Source organism: Pseudophryne corroboree, chromosome 8 (genome assembly GCF_028390025.1).
Source record: "Pseudophryne corroboree isolate aPseCor3 chromosome 8, aPseCor3.hap2, whole genome shotgun sequence".
Lineage (NCBI taxonomy): Eukaryota > Metazoa > Chordata > Amphibia > Anura > Myobatrachidae > Pseudophryne > Pseudophryne corroboree.
This window is the reverse complement of record NC_086451.1, coordinates 43,591,706-43,617,634: the sequence shown is the minus strand read 5'-3', so window position 1 is coordinate 43,617,634 and position 25,929 is coordinate 43,591,706.

Below are 25,929 nucleotides of genomic sequence, written 5' to 3'. Positions count from 1 at the left end.
GTATATACAATTATGGACGGGCTGCCGAGTGCCGACACAGAGGTAGCCACAGCCGTGAACTACCGCACTGTACTGTGTCTGCTGCTAATATATAGACTGGTTGATAAAGAGATAGTATACTCGTAACTAGTATGTATGTATAAAGAAAGAAAAAAAAACCACGGTTAGGTGGTATATACAATTATGGACGGGCTGCCGAGTGCCGACACAGAGGTAGCCACAGCCGTGAACTACCGCACTGTACTGTGTCTGCTGCTAATATATAGACTGGTTGATAAAGAGATAGTATACTCGTAACTAGTATGTATGTATAAAGAAAGAAAAAAAAACCACGGTTAGGTGGTATATACAATTATGGACGGGCTGCCGAGTGCCGACACAGAGGTAGCCACAGCCGTGAACTACCGCACTGTACTGTGTCTGCTGCTAATATATAGACTGGTTGATAAAGAGATAGTATACTCGTAACTAGTATGTATGTATAAAGAAAGAAAAAAAAACCACGGTTAGGTGGTATATACAATTATGGACGGGCTGCCGAGTGCCGACACAGAGGTAGCCACAGCCGTGAACTACCGCACTGTACTGTGTCTGCTGCTAATATAGACTGGTTGATAAAGAGATAGTATACTCGTAACTAGTATGTATGTATAAAGAAAGAAAAAAAACCACGGTTAGGTGGTATATACAATTATGGACGGGCTGCCGAGTGCCGACACAGAGGTAGCCACAGCCGTGAACTACCGCACTGTACTGTGTCTGCTGCTAATATAGACTGGTTGATAAAGAGATAGTATACTCGTAACTAGTATGACTATAAAGAAAGAAAAAAAAACCACGGTTAGGTGGTATATACAATTATGGACGGGCTGCCGAGTGCCGACACAGAGGTAGCCACAGCCGTGAACTACCGCACTGTACTGTGTCTGCTGCTAATATAGACTGGTTGATAAAGAGATAGTATACTACTAATATTATATATACTGGTGGTCAGGTCACTGGTCACTAGTCACACTGGCAGTGGCACTCCTGCAGCAAAAGTGTGCACTGTTTAATTTTAATATAATATTATGTACTCCTGGCTCCTGCTATAACCTATAACTGCCACTGCAGTGCTCCCCAGTCTCCCCCACAATTATAAGCTGTGTGAGCTGAGCACAGTCAGATATATATATACATTGATGCAGCACACTGGGCTGAGCAGTGCACACAGATATGGTATGTGACTGAGTCACTGTGTGTATCGTTTTTTTCAGGCAGAGAACGGATATATTAAATAAAACAAAAAACTGCACTGTCTGGTAGAGATGAGCGGGTTCGGTTTCTCTGAATCCGAACCCGCCAGAACTTCATGTTTTTTTTCACGGGTCCGAGCGACTCGGATCTTCCCGCCTTGCTCGGTTAACCCGAGCGCGCCCGAACGTCATCATGACGCTGTCGGATTCTCGCGAGGCTCGGATTCTATCGCGAGACTCGGATTCTATATAAGGAGCCGCGCGTCGCCGCCATTTTCACACGTGCATTGAGATTGATAGGGAGAGGACGTGGCTGGCGTCCTCTCCATTTAGATTATAAGAGACTGAGAGAGATTTACTGGAGCTGACTAGGAGGAGTACTGTTACTGTAGAAGTGTAGAGACTGAGTGGAGAGAGTTTACTAGTGAGGACAGTGCAGTTTACTTTATAATCCGTTCTCTGCCTGAAAAAAGCGATACACAGCACACAGTGACTCAGTCACATACCATATCTGTGTGCACTGCTCAGGCTCAGGCCAGTGTGCTGCATCATCTATTATCTATATATAATATTATATATATCTGTCTGACTGCTCAGCTCACACAGCTTATAATTGTGGGGGAGACTGGGGAGCACTACTGCAGTGCCAGTTATAGGTTATAGCAGGAGCCAGGAGTACATAATATATTATATAGTGAGTGACCACCAGACACACAGTGCAGTTTATTTAATATATCCGTTCTCTGCCTGAAAAAAGCGATACACACAGTGACTCAGTCAGTCACATACCATATCTGTGTGCACTGCTCAGGCTCAGGCCAGTGTGCTGCATCATCTATTATCTATATATAATATTATATATATCTGTCTGACTGCTCAGCTCACACAGCTTATAATTGTGGGGGAGACTGGGGAGCACTACTGCAGTGCCAGTTATAGGTTATAGCAGGAGCCAGGAGTACATAATATATTATATAGTGAGTGACCACCAGACACACAGTGCAGTTTATTTAATATATCCGTTCTCTGCCTGAAAAAAGCGATACACACAGTGACTCAGTCAGTCACATACCATATCTGTGTGCACTGCTCAGGCTCAGGCCAGTGTGCTGCATCATCTATTATCTATATATAATATTATATATATCTGTCTGACTGCTCAGCTCACACAGCTTATAATTGTGGGGGAGACTGGGGAGCACTACTGCAGTGCCAGTTATAGGTTATAGCAGGAGCCAGGAGTACATAATATATTATATAGTGAGTGACCACCAGACACACAGTGCAGTTTATTTAATATATCCGTTCTCTGCCTGAAAAAAGCGATACACACAGTGACTCAGTCAGTCACATACCATATCTGTGTGCACTGCTCAGGCTCAGGCCAGTGTGCTGCATCATCTATATATATTATATATCTGTCTGACTGCTCAGCTCACACAGCTTATAATTGTGGGGGAGACTGGGGAGCACTACTGCAGTGCCAGTTATAGGTTATAGCAGGAGCCAGGAGTACATATTATATTAAAATTAAACAGTGCACACTTTTGCTGCAGGAGTGCCACTGCCAGTGTGACTGACCAGTGACCTGACCACACTGACCACCAGTATAGTTAGTAGTATACTTATATTGTGATTGCCTGAAAAAGTTAAACACTCGTCGTGTGACTTCACTTGTGTGTTTTTTTTTTTTTTATTCTATAAAAATAAAACTCATTCTGCTGACAGACAGTGTCCAGCAGGTCCGTCATTATATAATATATAATATATACCTGTCCGGCTGCAGTAGTGATATATATATATTTTTTATATCATTTATCATCCAGTCGCAGCAGACACAGTACGGTAGTTCACGGCTGTGGCTACCTCTGTGTCTCTGCACTCGGCAGGCAGTCCGTCCATAATTGTAATACCACCTAACCGTGGATTTTTTTCATTCTTCTTTATACATACATAGTTACATAGACATCTTCTCTTTATCAACCAATCTATATTAGCTGCAGACACAGTACAGTACGGTAGTTCACGGCTGTGGCTACCTCTGTGTCTGCACTCGGCAGGCAGTCCGTCCATAATTGTATACCACCTAACCGTGGGTTTTTTTCATTCTTCTTTATACATACATAGTTACATAGACATCTTCTCTTTATCAACCAGTCTATATTAGCTGCAGACACAGTACAGTACGGTAGTTCACGGCTGTGGCTACCTCTGTGTCTGCACTCGGCAGGCAGTCCGTCCATAATTGTATACCACCTAACCGTGGATTTTTTTCAGTCTTCTTTATACATACATAGTTACATAGACATCTTCTCTTTATCAACCAGTCTATATTAGCTGCAGACACAGTACAGTACGGTAGTTCACGGCTGTGGCTACCTCTGTGTCTGCACTCGGCAGGCAGTCCGTCCATAATTGTATACCACCTAACCGTGGATTTTTTTCAGTCTTCTTTATACATACATAGTTACATAGACATCTTCTCTTTATCAACCAGTCTATATTAGCTGCAGACACAGTACAGTACGGTAGTTCACGGCTGTGGCTACCTCTGTGTCTGCAGTCGGCAGGCAGTCCATAATTGTATACTAGTATCCATCTCCATTGTTTACCTGAGGTGCCTTTTAGTTGTGCCTATTAAAATATGGAGAACAAAAATGTTGAGGTTCCAAAATTAGGGAAAGATCAAGATCCACTTCCACCTCGTGCTGAAGCTGCTGCCACTAGTCATGGCCGAGACGATGAAATGCCAGCAACGTCGTCTGCCAAGGCCGATGCCCAATGTCATAGTACAGAGCATGTCAAATCCAAAACACCAAATATCAGAAAAAAAAGGACTCCAAAACCTAAAATAAAATTGTCGGAGGAGAAGCGTAAACTTGCCAATATGCCATTTACCACACGGAGTGGCAAGGAACGGCTGAGGCCCTGGCCTATGTTCATGGCTAGTGGTTCAGCTTCACATGAGGATGGAAGCACTCAGCCTCTCGCTAGAAAAATGAAAAGACTCAAGCTGGCAAAAGCAGCACAGCAAAGAACTGTGCATTCTTCGAAATCCCAAATCCACAAGGAGAGTCCAATTGTGTCGGTTGCGATGCCTGACCTTCCCAACACTGGACGTGAAGAGCATGCGCCTTCCACCATTTGCACGCCCCCTGCAAGTGCTGGAAGGAGCACCCGCAGTCCAGTTCCTGATAGTCAGATTGAAGATGTCAGTGTTGAAGTACACCAGGATGAGGAGGATATGGGTGTTGCTGGCGCTGGGGAGGAAATTGACCAGGAGGATTCTGATGGTGAGGTGGTTTGTTTAAGTCAGGCACCCGGGGAGACACCTGTTGTCCGTGGGAGGAATATGGCCGTTGACATGCCAGGTGAAAATACCAAAAAAATCAGCTCTTCGGTGTGGAGGTATTTCACCAGAAATGCGGACAACAGGTGTCAAGCCGTGTGTTCCCTTTGTCAAGCTGTAATAAGTAGGGGTAAGGACGTTAACCACCTCGGAACATCCTCCCTTATACGTCACCTGCAGCGCATTCATAATAAGTCAGTGACAAGTTCAAAAACTTTGGGTGACAGCGGAAGCAGTCCACTGACCAGTAAATCCCTTCCTCTTGTAACCAAGCTCACGCAAACCACCCCACCAACTCCCTCAGTGTCAATTTCCTCCTTCCCCAGGAATGCCAATAGTCCTGCAGGCCATGTCACTGGCAATTCTGACGAGTCCTCTCCTGCCTGGGATTCCTCCGATGCATCCTTGCGTGTAACGCCTACTGCTGCTGGCGCTGCTGTTGTTGCCGCTGGGAGTCGATGGTCATCCCAGAGGGGAAGTCGTAAGCCCACTTGTACTACTTCCAGTAAGCAATTGACTGTTCAACAGTCCTTTGCGAGGAAGATGAAATATCACAGCAGTCATCCTACTGCAAAGCGGATAACTGAGGCCTTGGCATCCTGGGTGGTGAGAAACGTGGTTCCGGTATCCATCATTACTGCAGAGCCAACTAGAGACTTGTTGGAGGTACTGTGTCCCCGGTACCAAATACCATCTAGGTTCCATTTCTCTAGGCAGGCGATACCGAAAATGTACACAGACCTCAGAAAAAGAGTCACCAGTGTCCTAAAAAATGCAGCTGTACCCAATGTCCACTTAACCACGGACATGTGGACAAGTGGAGCAGGGCAGGGTCAGGACTATATGACTGTGACAGCCCACTGGGTAGATGTATGGACTCCCGCCGCAAGAACAGCAGCGGCGGCACCAGTAGCAGCATCTCGCAAACGCCAACTCTTTCCTAGGCAGGCTACGCTTTGTATCACCGGTTTCCAGAATACGCACACAGCTGAAAACCTCTTACGGCAACTGAGGAAGATCATCGCGGAATGGCTTACCCCAATTGGACTCTCCTGTGGATTTGTGGCATCGGACAACGCCAGCAATATTGTGTGTGCATTAAATATGGGCAAATTCCAGCACGTCCCATGTTTTGCACATACCTTGAATTTGGTGGTGCAGAATTTTTTAAAAAACGACAGGGGCGTGCAAGAGATGCTGTCGGTGGCCAAAAAAATTGCGGGACACTTTCGGCGTACAGGCACCACGTACAGAAGACTGGAGCACCACCAAAAACTACTGAACCTGCCCTGCCATCATCTGAAGCAAGAAGTGGTAACGAGGTGGAATTCAACCCTTTATATGCTTCAGAGGTTGGAGGAGCAGCAAAAGGCCATTCAAGCCTATACAATTGAGCACGATATAGGAGGTGGAATGCACCTGTCTCAAGTGCAGTGGAGAATGATTTCAACGTTGTGCAAGGTTCTGATGCCCTTTGAACTTGCCACACGTGAAGTCAGTTCAGACACTGCCAGCCTGAGTCAGGTCATTCCCCTCATCAGGCTTTTGCAGAAGAAGCTGGAGACATTGAAGGAGGAGCTAACACGGAGCGATTCCGCTAGGCATGTGGGACTTGTGGATGCAGCCCTTAATTCGCTTAACAAGGATTCACGGGTGGTCAATCTGTTGAAATCAGAGCACTACATTTTGGCCACCGTGCTCGATCCTAGATTTAAAGCCTACCTTGGATCTCTCTTTCCGGCAGACACAAGTCTGCTGGGGTTGAAAGACCTGCTGGTGACAAAATTGTCAAGTCAAGCGGAACGCGACCTGTCAACATCTCCTCCTTCACATTCTCCCGCAACTGGGGGTGCGAGGAAAAGGCTCAGAATTCCGAGCCCACCCGCTGGCGGTGATGCAGGGCAGTCTGGAGCGACTGCTGATGCTGACATCTGGTCCGGACTGAAGGACCTGACAACGATTACGGACATGTCGTCTACTGTCACTGCATATGATTCTCTCAACATTGATAGAATGGTGGAGGATTATATGAGTGACCGCATCCAAGTAGGCACGTCACACAGTCCGTACTTATACTGGCAGGAAAAAGAGGCAATTTGGAGGCCCTTGCACAAACTGGCTTTATTCTACCTAAGTTGCCCTCCCACAAGTGTGTACTCCGAAAGAGTGTTTAGTGCCGCCGCTCACCTTGTCAGCAATCGGCGTACGAGGTTACATCCAGAAAATGTGGAGAGGATGATGTTCATTAAAATGAATTATAATCAATTCCTCCGCGGAGACATTGACCAGCAGCAATTGCCTCCACAAAGTACACAGGGAGCTGAGATGGTGGATTCCAGTGGGGACGAATTGATAATCTGTGAGGAGGGGGATGTACACGGTGATATATCGGAGGGTGAAGATGAGGTGGACATCTTGCCTCTGTAGAGCCAGTTTGTGCAAGGAGAGATTAATTGCTTCTTTTTTGGGGGGGGGTCCAAACCAACCCGTCATATCAGTCACAGTCGTGTGGCAGACCCTGTCACTGAAATGATGGGTTGGTTAAAGTGTGCATGTCCTGTTTTGTTTATACAACATAAGGGTGGGTGGGAGGGCCCAAGGACAATTCCATCTTGCACCTCTTTTTTCTTTTCTTTTTCTTTGCATCATGTGCTGATTGGGGAGGGTTTTTTGGAAGGGACATCCTGCGTGACACTGCAGTGCCACTCCTAGATGGGCCCGGTGTTTGTGTCGGCCACTAGGGTCGCTAATCTTACTCACACAGTCAGCTACCTCATTGCGCCTCTTTTTTTCTTTGCGTCATGTGCTGTTTGGGGAGGGTTTTTTGGAAGGGACATCCTGCGTGACACTGCAGTGCCACTCCTAGATGGGCCCGGTGTTTGTGTCGGCCACTAGGGTCGCTAATCTTACTCACACAGCTACCTCATTGCGCCTCTTTTTTTCTTTGCGTCATGTGCTGTTTGGGGAGGGTTTTTTGGAAGGGCCATCCTGCGTGACACTGCAGTGCCACTCCTAGATGGGCCCGGTGTTTGTGTCGGCCACTAGGGTCGCTAATCTTACTCACACAGCTACCTCATTGCGCCTCTTTTTTTCTTTGCGTCATGTGCTGTTTGGGGAGGGTTTTTTGGAAGGGACATCCTGCGTGACACTGCAGTGCCACTCCTAGATGGGCCCGGTGTTTGTGTCGGCCACTAGGGTCGCTTATCTTACTCACACAGCGACCTCGGTGCAAATTTTAAGACTAAAAATAATATTGTGAGGTGTGAGGTATTCAGAATAGACTGAAAATGAGTGTAAATTATGGTTTTTGAGGTTAATAATACTTTGGGATCAAAATGACCCCCAAATTCTATGATTTAAGCTGTTTTTTAGTGTTTTTTGAAAAAAACACCCGAATCCAAAACACACCCGAATCCGACAAAAAAAATTCGGTGAGGTTTTGCCAAAACGCGTTCGAACCCAAAACACGGCCGCGGAACCGAACCCAAAACCAAAACACAAAACCCGAAAAATTTCAGGCACTCATCTCTACTGTCTGGTGGTCACTGTGGTCGTCAGTCACTAAACTCTGCACTCTCTTCTACAGTATCACAGCCTCAGGTCAATCTCTCTCTCTCTCTCTCAACCCTAATCTAAATGGAGAGGACGCCAGCCACGTCCTCTCCCTATCAATCTCAATGCACGTGTGAAAATGGCGGCGACGCGCGGCTCCTTATATAGAATCCGAGTCTCGCGATAGAATCCGAGCCTCGCGAGAATCCGACAGCGTCATGATGACGTTCGGGCGCGCTCGAGTTAACCGAGCAAGGCGGGAAGATCCGAGTCGCTCGGACCCGTGAAAAAAAACATGAAGTTCGTGCGGGTTCGGATTCAGAGAAACCGAACCCGCTCATCTCTAATATATATATATATATATATATATTATAATTACATTTGGACATAGTGATATGTGATAGAGAAAAAGTGTTTACTGTAAATATAATAATATATGAATACTGATAAGCTACTTCCATATACATGATTTACATAATATGTAGTGCTTCAGGAATACAAGGACAACAGTGAATGACATACATCAAGTATAGAAAAAATACATTAAAGGGGGGTATACACGGGAGAGATGTGTGCTGAGCGATGCGGGGGGAGGACGGGGGCCGCTCATTTCATCCAGCGGGTGAAATGAGCGACCTGCTAGATTGGCCTGCATGCAGGCTCAATCTAGCAGCGGCGATAGCAATGTGCGGGGCTATCGCTGAGGGGGCTACACACGATTGATCTGTGCTTAAAATCTAAGCAATCGGGGGCGTGGCTTGGCTGGAGAAGAGAGCAGTCGTGCTTTGCTGCTCTCCTCTCTCCAGCGTTCACTTTTTGCTTAAATCCGGGGTGCTCACCCCCTGGCTTTCCTATCCGGGGGCCCCCTGTCCCCCCCTGTGGGTCCACTCAGCCCTGTGGTGTCTGCTGCGGAGCCGGGGAGCGGTTTTAACCGCTCTTGCAGGTTGCGGCCTCCACACGCAGGCGGAAGCCGGGGACTCGCGTACTCCCGGCGCCCGCGTCTTGAGCTCCACGGCGGGAGCATGGCGCCGGGGAGCGGCTCGGACCCGGCATACTAGCTCTGGAATATTCAGGAGCCTCCCCCGGACCCCCAGAACGGACACCCCCCGTTGCAGAGGATCAGAGAGACGCTGGGACGGAGGCGGAACAGACAGCCAGTGAGCTGAGGCGGCCATCTTTAATCCCTCAGGTGGAGCTGGAACTGAGTGATTGTGCGGCTGTGGGGGTCTCTGGATTGGGGCCTATTCAGGTTGGTGGCCCTCTGGAATTGTTCCCTCCCTGCTATTGCCCTGGGGCCCCTGTGGCAGGATATGTGCATGTATTTTCTTAAGTTGGGAAACAGCCTTATACTTGGCACTATTCATTTCTGCTGCACCTACCCCATCTAGTGGTCTCTGGATGCAATAGCCCACATTTCTCTCAGTGTGCTGGATTTATAATACATATTGCTCTGCAAATTCCACCAGACTGCTGATTCCCTAATTCCACCCGTGACGATCGGCTGCGATGCTCACATGGGTGAATAATATTATGTTCTGATCGCTCTGAGAAGGCTCCGCCTGCGCCCGAATGCTCTTATGACATGATATGACAGCTCGACAATTCTGCGGATCCTTCCTAGATTGACGCTCCAGACGCCTCTTGCCTCCGGTTCCTCTACCTTTGTCACTCAGCGCTGCTATGCCTCCCAAGAAATATAAGGCTGCTAAATCTGTCTCCCAGGTGGCGTTCTTTAAACCTTCTCCTCAGGCCGCTAAAGCAAAGGACGCACGGGGTGGCACCTCTAAACCTGCTGCTCTTGTACCCTCACCGCTTAGAGATACGCCCGTCTCGGTCACTGCTCACACAAGCGTTATTGCCGACAGCGAAGCGCTTACGGTGGGTGCTATGAAGCAGTTCTTAACGCAATTTAAGGATGAAGTCGCGGCAGAATTTAGAGTAACTATGAAGGAATGCCAGCGTTCTATTGACGAGATTGGAGGCCGCACTGATCACCTCGAAACTAAAATGGGTGAAGTAGTGTCGTCTCACAACGATCTAATCTCCTCACACGACCTGCTCCAAACTGAGGTTGCGGCGCTCAGAGATAAACTCTCGGACATGGGAGACAGATCGAGGGGTAACAACTTAAAGCTACGAGGGGTTCCGGAAATAGCGCTTTAAACGACTTTGCAGTTGACCTCTTTAGCAAGCTTCTTCCTTCAAACCGCCCCGCTGACTTCTTAATTGATCGTATCCATAGGCTCCCAAAGGCCAGGAATGCCCCCGATGGTGTCCCCCGGGATGTCCTTATGAGGTTACACAATTACCATGTGAAGGAAGCAATCTTGAAAGCTGCCAGACCATCGGATGCTGCGTCAGAGGCTTTGGGCTCATTTCAACTTTTCGGAGACCTGTCCCCTGCCACTTTGGCCAAGCGGCGCTCTCTTTACCCCATCACATCAGTGCTACGGAAAGAGAACATTCTATATAGATGGGGATTTCCTACGAAGTTGCTCATTTCTCGAGAGGGGTCCACAGTGGTTATAACGAACGTCGAGGAGGATAAAAAGATCCTAGCAACATGGAACTCTGCAAGTTCTCCTACACACACCTCTCCCGAACAGGGCCTTCAGCGGGACTGGGCCTAATCGGCTGCAGAACTTTAAATATGGTTTGATTTGCTACACTTGCTTTGTTTTCATGTTTCCTAATTAGTTTGTCATGTTGTATATTTCTACGTTGCATCAACTCCTTGGCGATTATCTGAGGAGGTTGTTTATGTCTCTAGAATGTTCTTCAGTGTGGCCTCCTCACCGGTATTTCCTTGTTTACTGTCTGTCTCTGCTGCCCCGACTGCCACCCACAATTCCTTGTTGATGGGTATTCTACTCAAGTTCATTTACTCCCAGTGACAGTCGGGGGCCCAGGGACGGGGTGTCGAGAGCCTACATTTAGTTTATTTTCGGTTCGGGTGCGGGCGGATTGCCACTACCCCCCACTGTTTAACTTGGAGTCGCCATGGTTAGGCGTCCAAATGTGCCCCCGAGCGGGGTTAATGTTTTGTTTTTTCTTTCTGTTTTTTTCTTTCTGTATTCCTCCTCTCTTCCGCCTTTCCCTTCCTCTTTCCCCTCTCTTTATTGTCCGGATATGTTGCATACATTTTTTAATAGCCAGTTGGTTGTGGTTAGAAACGCATTCCCCGACAGTTTTAAGATATGGTTAACATTGTCTCTATAAATGCAAAAGGGCTTAATTCCCCACACAAGAGGAGATTAGCGCTTAATTATTTTCACAAATTTAAAGCTCAAATTATAGCAGTCCAAGAGACTAATTTTATTACTTCTGCCCCTGCACGGTTTACTAATGGGAGATAACCCCATTGCTATTTGGCTAACGGGCCGGCTAAGAAGGCGGGAGTGGCAATCTTGATATCTCAGCACTGCGCGTTTATCCTCACTTCGCAATATTGCGACCCTGAGGGGAGAATCCTTATTTTGGTAGGTACTCTTGAAAACAAAGAGGTGACATTAGTTTCCTGCTATGACGCTAACACCAAGCAACTAGCATTCTGCAGGAAACTCTGCGCTAAGTTGCAACAATTGGCTAAGGGTGCTTTACTTTTAATGGGGGATTTTAATTTGACTTTAGACCCTCTCGTCGATAATTCTGGTAAGCGACCCTCACTCTCCAGTCAGCTCCATAGGAATGCAAAGGGCTTTAGCCAGCTACTGGCGGAATATGATCTTTTAGACCTCTGGCGCGTTAAGCATCCAATGGATAGAGATTACACATTTTACTCCGCGGTGCACGCATCCTACTCTAGAATAGACTTAGCATTGGCGGATAAGTGGACCCTACAGTCCATCCGTGCAATCACCATCCTCCCCATGTCCTGGTCGGATCACTCCCCATTATTTATCGAATGGGATATAAATAATAGAAGGGTCACCCCGGCCCCTTGGCGTTTGGGTAAACTCAGTCTTCTTCAGCCGGAGACCACGCAGGCGATCCAATCCACCTTAGATTATTATCTTTCTGAGAACTCTCCCCAGGAGACGTCTATCTTCACATTCTGGTGCGCCCTCAAAGCAGTGACAAGAGGGACGGCAATTCAAACAGCGGCTAAGCTTAAGCGGGCATATCGTAAAAAATTTGAACAAGCTGAGCTTACAGTCGCCTCCCTGGAGAGTTCTCACAAGGCACATCCGCACGATAAAGCCCTTCTTAAGTCTTTGAAAGAAGCAAGGGAGGCGGTGAATGTATTCTATCTAGCGGAGGTCCAACGCAACCTACATAGACTGAATCAAAAATGTTATGTTTATGGGAATAGGGCTGGTAGACTGCTGGCGAGGAAGCTGAGGGGTAAGAAGGCAAAAGAAAAAATTCACATTGTCCATTCAGATAGGGGTAACAGAGTCTACGATCCAGACGGAATTGCAGATGTCTTTGCAGCCTATTACTCCAAACTATACAACCTGAAGGGGGACTCTTCTACCTTTCAACCTACAGGCGTAGATGTTCAGAATTTTCTGAACAACTTTCCTCTCCCCTCGCTGTCGCCGGAGTCTTGTAGCTCTCTAAGTGCGCCTTGGACTTTAGCTGAAGTCGAAAAGGCTATTGACTCCCTCCCCGCAGACAAGGCCCCGGGTCCCGACGGTTATCCTGCTGGTTTCTATAAATCCTTTAGAGAGAGCTTGGCCCCGGTGCTCTTGTCGGTGTTCAATGAAGTCTCAGAAGCAGGCCACTTCCCTAAGGAGATGCTGGAAGCTCAAATCATTACCATCCCCAAACCAGGAAAAAACCTCACCTCAGTCCAAAATTTTAGACCGATTGCGTTACTAAATACGGATTTAAAAATGTATGCCAAATTAATAGCCAATCGTATCAGCCTTCTGCTTCCCTCCCTTATCAACCCAGACCAAGTGGGTTTCGTACTGAACAGACAGGCCCCGGATAATACCCGCAGGGTGATTAATGTGATTGAGCACGCAGCCGGTAGAAGAGAACCCCTCCTAGTCTTGTCTCTCGACGCCGAAAAGGCTTTTGATAGATTAAATTGGGATTTTATGAGATTAACTCTGGACAAATTTGGCTTCTCTGGAAGGATCTTGGACTCTATGTTAGCTCTTTATTCCTCCCCTAGTGCACGGGTCTATGTTAACGGATGCCTTTCCTCACCCTTTAATATCTCGAATGGCACGCGTTAAGGATGCCCGCTATCCCCTCTTATTTTTGCGCTTGCAATAGAACCCTTGGCTGCTTGCATTAGATCTCGAGATGCGATTAGCGGCCCTGTTATAGGGGGCATTTCTCACAAAATCAGTTTGTTTGCGGACGATATTCTGCTATGTCTAACTGACCCCGAAGCTTCCTTTGCCAGTACTGCATGAGGTCCTTCAAAGCTATTTAGATGTTTCTTTTTATAAGTTAAACACAAATAAAACGGAAGCCCTCCCACTCCATATACCTCCGACTGTAGTCTCTAAGTTGAAGGATAGGTATAAATTTGCCTGGAAGTCCTGCTCCCTGAGATACCTGGGTATAAACCTAACTAGGGAAGACAACTTGATTGAGTGTAACTATGCCCCGTTATTAAAAGCGTTTACCGAGCTGACTGGGGAGTGGATGCTGCAGGAGGTGTCTTGGTTGGGTAGGATTGCTGCTGCTAAGATGGTTTTATTGCCGAAATTAATGTACCTGTTTCGCGCCATACAGAGGCCCCTTCCCAGACTCTTTTATAATAAATTTAACCAGGTCTTGACCAGATATGTATGGGGAGGCTCTAGACCGAAAATTGCTAAGAAGACTCTTGTTCGGCCTAAACTGTCTGGGGGAGTAGCTTTCCCAGATATAGAAAAGTACCATGCGGCATGTCTGATAAGTCAGTCTAGGGACTGGTTTGACACCAAGATTCTGAAGCCCTGGGTTATTCTGGAAGCCTCATGCTTAGACGCTGTTTCTCTCCCTGATATGTTTTGGTTGCCACTGCCAGCATCTAGGAGTAGGGCCGAGTCCTGCAAGTCTATTAAAACGACCATAGATTCCTGGCATAAATTAGTACTCTCTTCAGAAGAGCTTAATTTACCCGCCCCCTGCCTGTCGTTAACTGCTCTTATGTCATTGATCCCCAACGTTTCCCTAGTGGAGTGGACTCGGCAGGGGCTCACTACCGTGGGCGATTTATATGAAGGGGACATCTTGATGTCTTTCTCTGAATTGCAAGAGAGATTTGGGATTCGGACTCAGGATTTCTTTAAATACCTGCAGGTGAGAAGTTGACTGCACTCATGTACTCCCTCACATCTCCACAAACTGTCTCTTCCGGCTTACATTGTGAGCCGACTGGAGACACCCTCGCATAAATATGGGATTACGTGGTGGTATCAATTTCAACTGTCAAACGGCCCCCTGAAAAAATTGAAAACTCAGACTCTATGGGAAAGAGATTTGAATAGGTCCTTTACTGAGGCAGAGTAGGATGGTATATTTGGGTCTTGTTTTAAAGTCTCCAAGTGTGTTAACCACTCAGAAATGTTTTACAAGCTTATATAGAGGGCCTACTTTACCCCTGCCAAGCAGCACAGAATCTGGTCTTCCCAATCTAAATTATGTTGGAGGAAATGTGGTTCCACGGGAGATATCTTTCATGTCTTTTGGGCATGTCCTCGTATACAACCTCTTTGGAGAGAAGTTTTAAGTATGGCCGGCATAGTGTTAGGGCTTAGCATCCCAATGGACCCAGCCCTGGCGCTGTTCCACTTGTACGTGGATTGCCTCTCTGCAGGTGACCGTTATGTCTTGGGGCACATTTTGATAGCCGCTAAAGCGGCTATAGCACAACTATGGAAATCTGAGAGTGTTCCCACCTTAGAGTCCATCCAAAATAAGATCCACAAACATTTCATTTTTGAAACCGCGGAGGCTAAATACTCCTCATCGGCTAACTCTATCCACATGAAATGGTTGGGATGGTCTGATTATAGAAGTAGAGAGGGTAGGCTAACAGTGTATAGCTCTCCAACTGACATGTCCGTTCTCGAGCTCTCCTAGAGTTATTCCTACGAGAATGCCGTGATACTAGCTATGTCCTCTTCATGTCTCCTTTTAGCGCTTTCTCCTTTTCTTATATCTGTATGTTCAATGTAACCAATTGTATACCCCTTAGACTGTGCGTTGTTTAAGTTTGCTTATGGTAACCATTCCGGACTTCCCCTGTGTTTCCCTATTTCATTATTCTGTTCCCCATTTTTTATGTGTAAACTCTTCAATAAAAACCTTAATGTTTAAAAAAAAATAATCTAAGCAATCTAGTCAGATTGTTAGATTTTAAGCATGGATCTCTCCGTGAGTACCCCCCTATAGTTGAATATACAGTATATGGCATTGGCCCTCATTCCGAGTTGTTCGCTCGCTAGCTGATTTTAGCAGCAGTGCAAATGCTAAGCCACCGCCCTCTGGGAGTGTATCTTAGCTTAGCAGAAGTGCGAACTACAGGATCGCAGCGCTGCGACAAAAAAAAATTGTGCAGTTTCAGAGTCGCTGCAGACCTACTCCTTCCTTGCGATCACTTCAGACTTAGTTCCTGTTTTGATGTCACAAACACGCCCTGCGTTCGGCCAGTCACACCTACGTTTTTGCAGCCACTCCTGTGATTTTATCAGGCACGCCTGCGTTTTTTCACACTGTCCCCGAAAACGGTCAGTTACCACCCAGAAACACCCACTTCCTGTCAATCACTCTGCGGCCAGCAGTGCGACTGAAAAGCGTCGCTCGAGCTTGTGTAAAACTGCATCGTCTTTTGTGAAAGTACGATGCGCGTGCGCTGTGTGCCCCATACGCATGCGCAGAATTGCCTTTTTTTGCCTGATCTCTGCGCTGCAAACGAAAACAGCTAGCGATCAACTCGGAATGAGGGCCATAGTGCGGTTTCTGTTATGGTGAAAGTGTAAATGTGTAAATCATTGGTGAAACAAACAAAAAAGACAAAAATGTGTTGGAAAAAACAAACGTGATAACATGGGTGTTGGAGAAACAACGTCATTATAACGTGAAAAGTTTGTTGTTGTATTAATAAAAGTGTATTAAGTGGAGTGTAAAGAAATATCGTGATAAGGTAGATAAAATAAAGTGACTGTTCAAATGCTCAAATGTATGAGACGAAAAAAGTGTTTGTTTGTGTCTTGTGTAGTTATGTGGCCTTTACTTGCCTCATTCGAACTATTTTGATCTGAGGAATAAATATTAATTTAGAAAAGAGACATAACTGTTGGAAACATTCATCCCGTCTGGGTCGAAATGCTAAGAAAGATCTAGCTAAATTGAGACCATTGCCACCAGTGGCTAGACACTTTTTGAATCACCATAACGGGGACCCAGTAGGGCTCAAAGCATTTGGCCTCAAACACATACAGCTCAGACTTGCCTACTCTCCCGGAATGGCCGGGAGGCTCCCAAAAATCGGGTGATCCTCCCGGCCCCCTGGAAGAGCAGGCAAGTCTCCCGATTCCAGGGGTCCCCCCCTGCCCGGCCGCCCACTTAGCGAGTAAAGTGGGCGGTCCGGGCAGGCGATGACGCGATTCTTGTTGAATTGCGTCATCATAGCGGCATGATGATAGCGCATCATAGCGGTAATAGCGGCATTACACAGCGGGGGCGGGGCTTACACGGGACAATCCCGTGGCCACGCCCCTGGTCCGCCTACGCCACGCCTCCGGACCGCCCCCCTCTGCACTCGCATCGCAGCCCGCCCCCCTGCCGAACCGACCTGGCTGCTCTCTCCCGGAGAGAGCAGTCAAAAAGTCGGTAAGTATGATACAGCTTGGCATTCAGGGCGGTGATCAAGAACCACTTCAAGGACCACTTCTCCACAGGCTCACTTCTCCACTCTTTTCACTGCTTCATAAATAGACCCCAAAGTATTTCTGTTCTGGTTTCCATCTTTGTTCACTTACTGTGTCTCTGTTTTCATTGCAGAATACGGCAGTAAGGATACAGGACTTGAAACAGAGATGGAGGCTAATGCATACACAGCTGTGATCCCATATGCAGCCAGAGGGGTAGCTAGGTGACATGGTGCCCGGAGCAAGGGTATGTTTTGGCACCCCCTACCCTGTATTGAATTGTGGGCATGTTACATTTGAAAAGAAAAAATATTTTAAAACCCTAAATTGGTGACAGGGTCAGTTGTAGACCATGTGGATCTCAGTGAAAAAGTTTCCTCCATGTTTAAAATAGGGACAGTACGCACCTAAGGCATGCAACAAAAATATAGGGGCCTGGCTTCATGGGAAATGGGCGTGACCACATAATAGTTCCAATTCAGATTGCACCTTACAGTATAGTCCGTTATTCACATTACACCAAAATAGTGTCCGTTAGTCACTTTACGGCACACAGTAGAGCCCCTTATACACGTTACACAGTAAAGCCCCTTATACACGTTACACAACACAGCAAAGCCCCTTATACATGTTATGCCACAGTAGAGCCATTTATACACATTACACCACAGTAGAGCCGCTTATACATGTTAATCTGCAGCTTTTAATGCAGCGAGAGGTACTGCAGCAGCAGCTGGGACAGAGAGAGGTGCTGCAGCAGCCGGGGCAGAAAGAGGTGCTGCAGCAGCTGGGGCAGAGAGTGGTGTAGAAGAACAGAAGTAACCCTGCTCACAGCTACACGCAGACATTGAGACATATAAAGAGGGCAGCAGAGCTCCGGCATGTGCTGGCTGTCAATATCTCTTGCTGTCGCCTATGGCCTGCCCTGTTCCCTACATAGTCTCCGAGTCAGTGTGCGTCCTTCTGCCTCCCCTTCTCCTGCTCTGCAGCTGCCTGTATAGCGGCCCGCGGTATAGTGGACGGAGGGAGGGGTGCAGGCGGCTACGCGCCCTCTAACTTTTCCAGCACCCGGAGCACGCACTCCACTGGAGCCACCCCTCGCTACACCCCTGTATGCAGCGGATGTGTACTATCCCATTCATTCATCCAAAGTCATTGCTTCTTATGCTGTATGTTATAAGGTATTACTTGTTAGATTATAGAAATTACTGGTTGACCTAAATGTCTACATTTGTATACATAAAAAAAAAAAAAAAAAGCCCATTGCCCATTTATTTGTGTTTCTTATAGAAAATGTTGGTAGGAAGATATAAATTATTTTAGGTTTTATATGTTATGGGCATGTTTTGATCACTTAATATTAGATGCTGCTGGTGGTGATGGTGGCAGTTGGTGTAACTGTCACTTCTCAGCGCGAGTTGTTACTGTAAGTACGTCTCCTGCTGGGCTCAAGTCCTGTCCTGTTATTTCCCATATTCTCCTAATTCTTATCCTCCTATATGTCTTTTCTATCTCTTACCTAGGAATAATGGGGGTCATTCCGAGTTGATTGTAGCTATGCTAATTTTAGCACAGCTATGATCTTCTTCCCTGACATGCGGGGGGACGCCCAGCACAGGTCTAGCCTGCCACGCATGTCAGTCCGGCCCTCCCTCGCAGAAGTGCAAAGGCATCGCACTGCGGCGATGCCTTTGCACTTCAAGAGTAGCTCCCAACCAGCGCAGCTTTAGTGTGTTGGCTGGGAGCTACTCATTGCTCCCCGGCCCGCAGCGGCTGCGTGTGATGTCACACTGCTGCTGCGGTCCGCCCCCTGTTCGGTCCGGACACGCCTGTGTTGGCTGGACCAAACCCACGAAACGGCAGCCAAACGCCACCGTTCCACCCCCTCCCGCCCAGCGATCGCCTCTGCCTGTCAATCAGGCAGAGGCGATCGTATCCCTGCTACGGCCTTCGGCCGTCTGGAATGCGACGGCGCACTACGGCACCGGCGCATGCGCAGTAGGGACCCGTTCGCTCTGCTGCGTTAAAACACAGCGAACGAATGTGTCAGAATGACCCCCAATACCTGTGCTTCACCCCTCCCTTCCTTTATCCTACAAAAATATTATGGCAGCCTGTAATTATGTCATTCATAATACTTATCTATGGCCTGTAGGAGATGGTATGAATATATATTATATTGCAGTCTATTGGACGGCTCTTGTACATTTACTTCCTATAGGGATTTCTCTGAATTTGGTGTAGTCTATACAGTATATGACTATTATATATATTCATTTAAAACTATTATCATTTAAAAAATTTAATTTCTTGAACCATGTTGTATTGTATAATCCAATTGCAATTTATTTTGTCAGTGGTGAGTGGGTCTAGTAACATAGTGAATTTTGGGATACCTGTATAACATTTTAGTAAGTATATAGAAGGGTGATGAGAGGGGGAAATGGGGGTGGGCACTAAGTACCCTGATCAGGGCCTGTTGGAGAGGCCTGGGATAGCTACTGAGGGGACAAATGTATATACCTTGTATTTTACATTGATTTATTTTTAGGGGTTTGGCCACTACTCCTGGATTTGGCCATGCCCTCTCAGTACCCGGGCCCTGTAGATGTCTTGTCAGCCTGGGTACATATAATTATAGGTAACAACGAGGTTTGGTCCTGCAGAAAGTCTTGTCAGAGAGGGATTTCATTCTTACCTGTAGAAATGGGCGTCCCTGAGCGTGACAATTTACTGAATACTGTATATTTAATATTCTCCATTTACTTCTGGAATCTGCATCTACAGATCCCAATATTTGTCAAAATACATATTGAGGGGTGGGGGACTAACCACAAAATACATTTATATTTAATAGACATTCTCCTGACGTGTTTTTGTTGCTAATGCTTATTACCAATATCACTGGAATAAGCAGAGGGCTGCCCCTTACTAAACGGCTTTATCTCCACATACTGTAGATAAAACAAAACTAATTGCATCCTGTAAAGCAAAGCTTTGCCCCTCTCTAGTGTCACCATGATTACAGTATCTTTGCATCATCTGATGATGCATTATTGGGCCTTATTCACTAAGTGCATTTGATGTGTAGCACAAAACACCGTCACTGCACCGTCACATGCACCTAGATGACCCCCCTGTGTGCACCAAGGTGTCCAGCTACTCCCTTCAGTGTTCCTATGTGCAGAAATACCTAGAAAGGTGCAGATTGTCTCATCATTGTCCAGCACGGACAACGTTTCTACCTCCGCTTTCATCACATGACATACTGCTCTCTGCCGCCTGTTTGTTCTTTTCTAATCCAACTATTTCTTATTGCAGTAACAGAGAAACAGCCATGGGAAACTGCTTCTCTATGTGGTATGTACCAATGTATAAGATAGAACTGGATGATAGTCCTATTTATTGAGACCCCTTTATCACTCCCACGCAAGATCATACACCAGTGGTTCTCAAACTGTGTGCCATGGCACCCTGGGGCACCTCGGGACATTTGCAGGGGTGCCCTGAGTTGGTGGTTCAGGACCAATTCAAATTATTTATGGTCAATGTAATGGGCAAAACCAGTGCTGGTGGCTGTCAATCATAAAATATGTGGACAAACAGAAGCAAATCCTGTCCCTCACCACATAACTGAGCCTAAGGAAGACATATAATCACAATTTACTTCATTTTATATTTCTTTCTACATTTCTCAATAAGAAAACTTTGGTCTAGGGGTGCCATGAAAAAAAATCTGAAACTGTAGTGCGCCACTATTTAAATAAGTTTGGGAACTATGGTCAAATGCTGAAAATGCCGCCATCTTGTGGGCAAAATGTAAACCATACTTACCTACTCTCCCGGAAGCTGCTGGAGGCTCCCGTTTTTTGGGTAGCCCCCCGCACCCCCGGAAGAGTGGGCAGGTCTCCCGCATCCTGCTCGCACCCTAGTGATGCGAGCAGGATGGAGAGATAACCTTTGCGGGTCCGTCGGGTGGAGAAGGGGTTAAAATAACGCAAATCGCGTCATTTTAGCCCCGCCACCTTCCCGCGGACCCGCGAATCGTGGCATATCCCGATGCGGGGGCGGGGCTTAGTGATGTCACAGTCCGGCCACGCCCCTCGAAGACACCTGCAGCGTCTCCTCTCCGGGCTTCTCCCGGAGAGGAGACTTACAATGTAGGTAAGTATGATGTAAACCAACACTTTTAATAATGCAAAAATGACATTATGGGGGTAATTCTGAGTTGATCGCAGCAGGATTTTTGTTAGCAGTTGGGCAAAACCATGTGCACGGCAGGGGAGGCAGATATAACATGTGCAGAGAGAGTTAGATTTGGGTGGGTTATTTTGTTTCTGTGCAGGGTAAATACTGGCTGCTTTATTTTTACACTGCAATTTAGATTACAGATTGAACACACCCCACCCAAATCTAACTCTCTCTGCAAATGTTCTATCTGCCTCCCCTGCAGTGCATATGGTTTTGCCCAACTGCTAACAAAAATCCTGCTGCGATCAACTCAGAATTACCCCCAATGTTCCATGTAAAATATAAAGGACATGAAACACCCTGAATAAAAATTACCGGCTAAAGAAATTTAATGAGGGCTAGTGATTCATTCAGCCCTCTGGGTGCCAAAGAGTCCCGGCGGAAAATCCACCTGGACAGACTACAATTGCAATAAGTTTTTGGCTGCACGCCAACAGCACGCCGACTCCTGTCATTACTTATGGTTCCTGGTTCCAGAGTGCCATCCTATACCCTCTCACTTACTTGCACCATAGTGTGGAAAGGCACCTGGACGCATTGATGTGGGTGTGCTGGAGTGCTGGACATTTGCTTTTGGTACATATTATACACGTACACATTATATATATATATATATATATATACAAACTGTATACACACACACACACACACACACACACACACACTAGCGGATCTTGCCACGGGCAAGCAGGACTTATGCCCGGGGTGCCGCCTTCCGGAGGGCACCGGCGCCATCCGGAGGGCGCCGCACCATGGCAAGATCCGCCAGTGTGCCCCCCGCTGTGCCCCCCCCCCCCCCCGCTGGTCCCTCGCTGTGAAGGGAACCAGCCTCTACGCGTCTAGTTTCCCTTCGTGGAGAGGACCTTTGCTGTGCAGTGCGCGATGACGTCATCGCGCACTGCACAGCATTGTGGCACAGACGATAGGGGTCATAATTGACCTCTAGTGTCTATGCATCCGAGGAGAGGAGTGGTGCCGGCGGAGGTCTGCAGCGGTCTGGAATCAGGAGCGGGGATGTAAGTATGCTTTTTTTCCTTTCTTTTCTTTCAGCGGCGCTACAAATGGGGGCGTCACTGACCACGCCCCGTATTAAGCCATGCCCCTAACATTTTGCCCGGGAGCAAGAACCGGCCCTGCACACACACACACACACACACACACACACACACGCACGTACGTATTTATATACACACACACACTTATCCTCCGTCATTCAGCAGCAGCTCCTTGTGTCCTGTAGTCTGGAGCTTCTTATGTGAGTGACAGGCCAAGACTCTGAGCATAGGAGGAGAGGGAGGGAGCGGCCTCCACACTGTCTGTATGATATCACTGTGTTCTGCTCATACACCGGCATAGTTACAGTAACTGTATTTTCTGTTGCAGTAAAAAGTCACCCAATGGACGGGAGGAAAAGTGAGTAAATGATTCTACTTATACTGGATGCCTGGTAATGTCCCCCACACCGTTGTTATCAGCACAAGGTTTCAGTAAACCAGTGGTTTCCAACAGGGTGCCTCGGGGCACTTGTGTAACAGGCCTAGACAATTATGTAGTGCCTGCTGCCGTGCAGGTGTCGTCACTCCACCCACCTGTGCAACTCCCGTCACAGACGATACCCAGAAGCGTCAGGGGACTCCGCCTTCCGGACCAATCACCAGCGTGAACACCACCTTGTAGTGGGCGATGAAGAACCTAGAAGGAAGGAACGTACCGGTTGAGACATGCGTATCGACCTCCGTCCGGAGTACGGGGCACGTCAGGGGTAGCAGCGACCTTCACCGGCTGGGCGGAAGGTCATCACTGGCCAGCAGGCCTCAGCTACCCAGTTCTCACACACTCGCACTCTCGCACATTGTGTGGTGAGGGGGGGTCCTCACGTCCGTGAGCAAACCCCCGACCGGTATACGGGGGTGATGACAAAACAGACACAGAAAAATACTCACTCCCAACTTGCTGGTCACCTTGATTGTCGCACCTCTCCTCTCCACACTCCCAAATCCCCTGGAGTATACACCGCGTGGGGGCCGGTCGGCTCCTCACGCCGGCCACGAATCCCTCGGAAGCTGCCGCACAGCCGACTTCCATCCGATCCTGGCCGGTCCGTACAAAATCACCCCGAGTCCTGTATGATGCAATAGACCTGGAGCCTGGGTGAGGGCGCAGGCCTGGAAGACTGGGTGAGGGCGCAGGCCTGGAAGCCTGGGTGAGAGCGCAGGCCTGGAAGCCTGGGTGAGGGCGCAGGCCTGGAAGCCTGGGTGAGGGCGCAGGTCTAGAGACCTGGATGAGGGCGCAGGTCTAGAGACCTGAACTGGCACAGGCCTAGAGGCCTGGGTGTGGGCACAGGCCTGAGGCCTGGGTGTGGGCACAGGCCGAGGGCCTGGGTGTGGGCACAGGCCGAGGGCCTGGGTGTGGGCACAGGCCGGGGGCCTGGGTATGGGCACAAGCCGGAGGCCTGAATTGGGGCACAGGCAGGAGGCCTGACTACTGTGGCCACAGGCCGAGAGGACCTGGTTGTCCCCACAGGCCTAGCGCCTGTCCCTGGTAATCTAGGGTGGACTATAAGTAAGTGTAGGTGGCCCAAGGCCGCCTACCTGTCTCGGTGGGAGAGGCTGCAGCGGGGAGCTTCGTTTGCTCTTTTGCTCTCCACACGCTGCAGCACTCTCCGCCGGACTTCAGCTGATGGGCGCCTTCCTCCGCTGACGTCTTCCTCCTTGCCGCCGGCTCCGTGGACTCCGCTTCCGCCGCCGCCGCCCGATCTTCGGTCTTCTGCGAGGGGTCTTCTTTCTTCCTCGGGAGCTCCTCTTCTGTCTTTATCCGGCGCCCGACTGACTGTTCCCGCTCCGCAGCGTCTCTTATATGACGCTGGGAGCGGGCGGAGCTATGACGCAGCGAGCTCCGATTGGCTCGCCGCGCCGTCTCCCCATTGGCGGCCAAGGCGCGAGCTCTGATTGGCTCGCGCTTGGCGCGCCATTCAAAATGCGGCGACGTGATTGGAGGGGCTTGAATCCTTACGGATGCAAGTCCCTCCAGGCTGGGGCCTACCCGCCGCCGCGCCGAGGCCCGTCGTGAGGCAACCCCCTTCACATTTCCCCCCCTTTGTCCTTTGTGGTCCCCACAAAGCAAGAGTCCGACCACACAAAGTTTGGGTCTGCGTAGCGGGGGCCCGGAACACCCCTATTTGAACGCTGAGAACGTCTTGGTAAGAGAGAAGCGACTACGTCAGTTGGGGGTTGAGTCCTTGATGACTCATCCGGCTGATTCTCCTCGACAGGCAACCACCACTCTTCATCTGGCAGGGGAACAGGAGCTTCCCAGGCAGGAGCTTCAACTCCGTCCACCTCTTCAGGGGACCCAGCATCAATAACCGGATCCAGGAAAGGACAAGGTCGCAGTTTACTCCGATGTAACGTGCGTAGACGTCCAGTTCCGTCAGTAGACTCCACTTGATATACTGCACCACCCGGGGACAAGCGACGGCGAACAATGTATGGGGTAACCTCCCACCGTTCTGACAGTTTTCCCCCCGGGCGGACCTCCCGCACCAACACCCGCTGGCCCACGGCCAGCGGCCCAGGTTCGTGGGACCTCGCAGGTGCATGTTGTTGATCCGCGATAAGCCTTCTAACCAGCTCGTGGGCCGTCTTCAGCCGTAGTCGGTGTTCCTCTACCCATTCGGCAGGGGCCAGGGGAATTTCCTCTTCGGTTCCGGACAGCTGTAAGTCGTGCGCTTCCCGCCCCGGTCGACCAAACAACAACAAAAAAAGGGGAAAATCCAGTGGTGTGATGAACTCTGTTGTTATAAGTCCAGACCAGTTCCTGTACATGTTCGGGCCATCACTGCTTCTTAGCTCGTTCCAACACGCGGAGCATCTGCAGCAAAGTCCGGTTAAACCTCTCGCAGGCTCCATTTCCCTGCGGGTGGTAAGGCGTCGTACGGGACTTTTGAACGCCATAAAGCTGGCAGAGGCGTTCCATCAGCTGCCCCTGGAAGCAGGCCCCTTGGTCAGAATGAATCCGCTCGGGGCAACCGTACTGCCGAATGAAATGCTCAATGATTGCTCGTGTTGCTGACTCCGCAGTTTGGTTTCGGGTCTGGACCACTACCGTGAACTTAGTGAAATGGTCAGTCATCACCAGGGCATACTGGTGTCCACTAACAGACTCCCCAATCAACACGTAGTCAATCATCAGCATCTCCAACGGTCGACTGGTCCGGATCGTCTGGATGGGCACGTGCTGTTCCTGCGGCTTAACTACCGCACACCTCCTGCACTCACGACACACCTGATCCACGACTGCTTGCAGCCGGGGGGCGAAATATTGACGTCTCAACAAATGGTATGTCTTATGGGGTCCCAAATGCTCGTGCGCCTCTTCCACCAATGCCCGTACCCGGACTTCCGGCACCACTACCTGCTCAACAGTACGCATTTCCTGCTCCAAATAGCATTGCCTCCGCAAGGTACCGGCACAGACCCGCAATTGGTCCCAACGACGCACCACCTTCCTACAGAACCCGGTCAGCCCATCCTGCTCTCGTCGAGATGGCAGATGACCCCTCTGTATCCACTGTCGAATAAGGTCCAAACCCTCGTCAGCCTGTTGCTCCTGTGCCCAGTCCATTTCCGTGTACCTGAGTAAGGCAGTCCGGGCGTTCTGATGACACATCTCTTTACCAATGGGCTGCCGCACACGAGTTAGATCCGGCATTTCCTCCCCA